Raw genomic sequence first — 5,000 nt, 5'->3', positions numbered from 1 at the left:
CTTTTCCAAAACGTTCGCCCACCTGCGGGCGCAGGAGAGGCGGGAGGAAGGCGACGCCGTCCGTCCGTCGCCCGCGCGGCGAGACGGCACGGGCGCCCCGTTCAAGGCTTCCCCTCTGGGAGTCAGACAGCACCGTCGTGGTGGGGAAAATCCATTGCCAGGCGCTCGGCCCGGGAGCCCGCCCCACCCACCCGGGGGCGAGGGAGGGGGCTCCCGAAGCGACGGGAGCAGGCAGCCCCGCAGCCGCCGGTCCCTCCCGGGGTTAACCCCGGAGGGACCGCGCGAGTCTTCAAACCCCTCAGGCCCGGCCGCACGGGACCGGGTCGGACCGGGTACCTGGCAACGAGGGAGGGTCGCTCCACCTGCACATCGGCCGTCCGTCGCCGGATCGGCCCCGAGCCGTGCCAGCAGAGGCCGGACCCACCACCGCCACCCTCGCCTGGGTCGGAGGCGCCGGAAGGGAAGAGCAAGGCGGCTCCCCGTCCCGCACGCCTCCCACCGAGAGGAGCCGGGGTCCCCTCGCAGGCCCTCGGCCCCTTCTCTTCCAGGCCGCCCTGCCGCGCGAGAAGGGCCGCTCCTCGGACGCCCGGGACCTCGGTCAGATCGGGCCGGGTCTCGGGACGCCCCGGAGGGCCCAGCCGGCGCCAGGGCCTTTTTCCGAGGGAGGGGTGGTGCCAGCCACGGGATGCTGCACTGCCATTCGGTTCCGTGCCGGGTGAGCTTTGGGTTCCGTCTCGGGGAGGGACAGGGGATGGGGGCCGCCCCCCGTCCCCGGCCCCTCGCTCGCTCGTCGGTCGGGGCCTTCCCCGGGGGGAAGGGGCCCGCCGAAGTGTCCCGGTCCTTAACCCCAGCGCCCCGTGCAGGCCGCGGACCGCTCCGCCGGCCGGGGCGCGCCAGGGCAGGGCCGGGCCCTGTGCCTACGGTGCGTGCTCGCAGGAGGCGGGCCGAGGGCTTCGGGCTGGCGCCGTCGGTCGCTCGGGCCGCTCCGCCGTTAATGATTCTTCCGCAGGTTCACCTACGGAAACCTTGTTACGACTTTTACTTCCTCTAGATAGTCAAGTTTGATCGTCTTCTCGGCGCTCCGCCAGGGCCGTTGCCGACCCCGGCGGGGCCGATCCGAGGACCTCACTAAACCATCCAATCGGTAGTAGCGACGGGCGGTGTGTACAAAGGGCAGGGACTTAATCAACGCGAGCTTATGACCCGCACTTACTGGGAATTCCTCGTTCATGGGAAATAATTGCAATCCCCAATCCCTATCACGAACGGGGTTCAGCGGGTTACCCGCACCTGTCGGCGAAGGGTAGACACACGCTGATCCGTTCAGTGTAGCGCGCGTGCAGCCCCGGACATCTAAGGGCATCACAGACCTGTTATTGCTCGATCTCGTGTGGCTGAACGCCACTTGTCCCTCTAAGAAGTTGGACGCCGACCGCTGGGGGTCGCGTAACTAGTTAGCATGGAGGAGTCTCGTTCGTTGTTAGAATCCGGGGTCTCTGGTTGGCGCAGGTATGCACTTGCGACAAGCAGGGACCCTTTTCATCTAAGTCAGGGCAAAGGATCACCTCTTTAAAAATAACCCCTGCTCACCCTCTAGGTAACGTGGCGCGAGCAGTCAGGCTAAATTTCCAGAGGGCATATAGGTTAAGCGTTCAAGTTGTCCCACACAATAATCACCACCCCACCACACAAAGACACAAGGCTGTATTTATGTCCAAAATATAATTCTTTATATAAAAGGTTTTCTTTCAGGCAGGTTGCATAAATACAGTTCTCTTGGTAAAATAATCCAGTTACTCTCAAAATGCTTTACGGGCAGTCCACAGTTGTAAAAATGGCACAGTTCTCTTTAAAATAGGTTTCTTAGGTCTTCTGGGCACTTCGTAGCGCCTTTGGGGTGCCTTTGGCAAGGTTTTTACAGTGCCTTGCCGTTTCCCACGCTTCTCGCGTGAGCCGGAGTACGCTTGCCGAGTCTCACTCTTCTCGAGTGAGCACCGGTAATGCTTTTCAATGCAGTACGGTTAAAACGTAGGTACGGTTCGAACCTTGCTGTTCCCAGGGTAAGTACGGGTCGAACCAAGGCTGTTACGGCTCGAACTCAGCCAAAAGGAGCACTTTTCAAAGCGCCATTATTTCAGCTGGCAGTACGGTGCGAACCAGGCACAAGTATTTACAAGGCGGGTACGAACCAAGGCACTTCACAGGCAGTACGGTGCGAACCAGGCACAAGTATTTACAAGGCGGGTACGAACCAAGGCACTTCACAGGCAGTACGGTGCGAACCAGGCACCCGTAGTTACAGGGCAGGTACGGTTCGTACAAAGGCAAGTACGGGCCGTACTTTTCACGCGCTGGCACAATACCTTGCAGATTTCACGGGGAAGGTTCGTGGCGGCCTCGCGGTCCAGTCCAGGGGTGTCCCACGTCGCGCTGGTGTCCCCAGTGTCCAGGGGACGGCGGAGCTTCGTGGGGCGCTCGGGCAGGATGCAGGTTGCCACGAAGGGGGTCAGAAGCAGGAGGGCAGCCTCGGGGTGAGATCACAGCGCCGCGCGCTGTTAGCTTCGGCCGGAGACGCGAACCAGGGCACTTTAGTCCTTTGCAGAAGCCTCTACAACCCGGCAGGGGTCACAGGGACTCGGCGCTCAGGCGCGGAGATCTCCACCTTACTTTGCGAGCTACGGCTCGAGGGGGCAACTGTTCACGGTGCTCGGGCTGTCAGGCCTTTACGTTGTTTGCAGCCACGCCAGCAGCAGAAGTCGCGTTGCTCAGCGAGATCAGGGGATGCACAGGTTCTCCGGGGTCAGCTTGCTGAATCACTTCAAGGCACTTCTCCTCTTCTTTCAGGATGGTAGCGCCCACTGTTCCTGGGGCGCAGGTCAGGGGGCAAGTTCACACGCAAGCCCTTGGAGATTGTTTTAAAGGCACAAGTTGAATCAAAGTCCTTTTCTTCAGGCTTTCCCTCTCCTTCCAGCAGACAGGCACCCACTGCAGGCCAGTCTCTCAGGCAGAGAGACAGTATTCCTCCTTCAGCTTCTCCAGGTCCTTCTCCTTCAGGCAGAGTTTCTTCTTGGCGCAAACAGGATCTAATTTCTTAGGAGCCAGCCTCCTACTTTTATAGCACAATTCTTTTGTTCTTTAGCGCCAGGGGGCCTGGGCCTGGCTCAGTCCAGTTCTGGAGCACTTTGTTATGGTGACTCTGCACTTTCCTTTCAGCAGCAGGGCAGAGACATCAGCCGCTCCACAGGGGGCGGCGCCGGCTTTGTGTTGGCAGAGCACAGGTCTATTCAAGAGTCAAGGTGTACTCCTCCCACCCATCCTGGTGTAATCTCCCTACCCACCACCTGGCAGCCAGCCTGTCTCCTGGAATTCCCCAGCCCTGCTCCTTACTGTTGCTAGGCAGAACACACACACACACAGCGCAGAGGCGGACTGAATGGCCAGATCAGTAAATACTAACTTTCTAAAAGTAGTATTTACAAACACAGGATATTAAAATAAACTTTACTAAAAGAAGTATTTTATTATTCTGAGTCCAGGCATACTAAACATGACTTTCTACCATGCTCTATGAGTCCACTGGGGTCACAGCGTGTAGTGACTCCAGCAGCCCATTCTGGCCTATGGAGAGCAGGTAGCCTTCAATAGTGAAAAACGAAAATGGCTGTAATTCACTATTAAGACATGCCACACACATCAGGGCATGTCCTACCTTATGCCTACAATGCACCCTGCCCTTGGGCCTACCAGAGGGGTGACTAATATGTAGTTAAGGGAAGGTTTAGGGACTGGCAAGTGGGGGCACTTGCGCAGTCAGCGCGACAGTACCAGACGGCGCGCAGGTTCTGCAGTGGCAGACCCTAGACATATTTTACTAGGCCGCTTCTGTGGGTGGCACAACCAGTGCTGCAGGCCCACCAGCGGTATTTGTATTTACAAGCCCTGGCACTCCTGGTGCACTTTACTAGGGGCTGACAGTAAACCAAATGAACCAATCATGGACACCAATCAATGTATACATTTTACCATAGGGAGAGCATATGCACCTTAGCACTGGTCAGCAGTGGTAAGGTGCCCAGAGTCATAAATCAGCCAACACCAGGTCAGAAAAAATACAGGAGGAAGGCAAAAAGTTTAGGGATGACCCTTCAAAAAGGGCCAGGTCCAACACAACCCCCTTCCAGCCAAAACGCAGGGTAGACCAATCACCACCGTGATGGTCTTCCCTGCTTGGGGCGATAGAACAAGGACCTGGCCCGCAACTGCAGGGGCAGACTCCAGTTCTACGCCAATCTGAACCTATTGGACTCCCTCTGTCCATACTCTCAGGGCCCACCAAGCCAATCCATGGGGAACCCTTCTCCTCACCTGTGGACACCACCTGTGCAGCACCTAACCTTAACTGGCCCACAGGTGTGTCCCACCAGAGAGACAGCAAAATGCTACAGTGGCCACTGACAGTAGTCAGGGATGAGACCCAGGCCGTATGCCTCTCAGGGCTCTCAATCCTCTGTGGCGCCAGGGAGCGGGGGGCAGTAGCCCCAGGTGCTTGGCACCCTTTGTCCATTCTCCCCCTTGTCAGGTCAGGTATGACATCCTGGCACTGACCCACCAGCCCCGGGACTGTACCCAGCGGCTGGACCAAAGACTGGGGTGGGCTCTCCCACTCCCGGTCCTCCTCCTTGGGGCTCTGTACCCTCCCACCTGGAGTGGCACCCCCTTCCAGAATTGCCACGGCACCTGTGGCAGGTGTCCTGCGCAATTCGCCCACCAGTTCAGGGGTTCTATCCTGCAACTGGGTGCCCAGGTCAGGGGGGACACCCTGAACCTGGCCCTTCAACCTAGGGTCTAAACCCTTCAGTTGAGCCGGGGTCAGAGGCGAGGACTCCCTCCCTCTGCACCCCCTTCCAGAGTACTGCCCACTCCCAACTGGCGTGGTACCCCTAGAAGCAACATGGGTCAGGACACTGATTACAGTGGTCCCACCCTCCAGGTCAGACAAC

The sequence above is a fragment of the Triturus cristatus genome, chromosome 6, assembly GCF_964204655.1.
Source record: "Triturus cristatus chromosome 6, aTriCri1.1, whole genome shotgun sequence".
Lineage (NCBI taxonomy): Eukaryota > Metazoa > Chordata > Amphibia > Caudata > Salamandridae > Triturus > Triturus cristatus.
The sequence above is the reverse complement of the archived record's forward strand: the minus strand, read 5'-3'. Positions refer to the sequence as shown.